Below are 594 nucleotides of genomic sequence, written 5' to 3'. Positions count from 1 at the left end.
GCTGCCCATCTTGGTGTCATCGGCAAACTTGGATATGTGGCTTTCTATCCCGTCATCTAATATCCGCCTGAATTGGGAAAAATCCAAATTCAGTTTCAATCTCCTCATAATCTTGAGACATTTTATTTGCTTCATGTGTATTGCGTCGACGAAACTTCGGCATTCAGTCCACTGGAGCTCAAACATCCTCTGGACATCATTCAGTTCCACCAACAGCAAAACTGAAAAGATGTGAGAAACCAATTGGTGACTTTTCGCGAAAAGGAGAAACACATGCGGGCTCGTCCGGGAATTGAACCCGGGATCTCTCGCATATCACTCAATGAAACTCCCTAAGCGAGAATCATACCCCTAGACCAACGAGCCGCTGTTACTTTAATTGTGCAGCCAGTGTAAAAGTTGGTTGCGTCTCACAGCCGATCGGCCATCCTTTCAGACCACTTCGATCCATTCAATCTCGTTTTCCATTCGGGTGGACAGCAATATCAAGTTGTGCACCAACTATTTCCATTCACCAATATTAGTCTCCCTTTACCAAATTGATTTCGAGTGCACGACTTGAGTTATCAAGTAAGACGTTTCAGAATTAGTTGC

At 44.3% G+C, this 594-nt stretch overlaps 1 non-coding gene across 1 annotated transcript; it reads right to left on the bottom strand.

The window, feature by feature from the left end:
* Nucleotides 1-277: 277 nt before the first annotated feature.
* On the bottom strand, nucleotides 278-366 carry trnap-agg (transfer RNA proline (anticodon AGG)). The gene is given in 2 exon segments: nucleotides 278-313; nucleotides 331-366. It is a non-coding gene; the product is annotated as a tRNA-Pro (tRNA).
* Between the last annotated feature and the right edge of the window lie 228 nt (nucleotides 367-594).

The sequence above is a fragment of the Heptranchias perlo genome, unplaced genomic scaffold, assembly GCF_035084215.1.
Source record: "Heptranchias perlo isolate sHepPer1 unplaced genomic scaffold, sHepPer1.hap1 HAP1_SCAFFOLD_636, whole genome shotgun sequence".
NCBI lineage: Eukaryota > Metazoa > Chordata > Chondrichthyes > Hexanchiformes > Hexanchidae > Heptranchias > Heptranchias perlo.
This window is presented reverse-complemented; position numbering and strand designations above follow the sequence as displayed.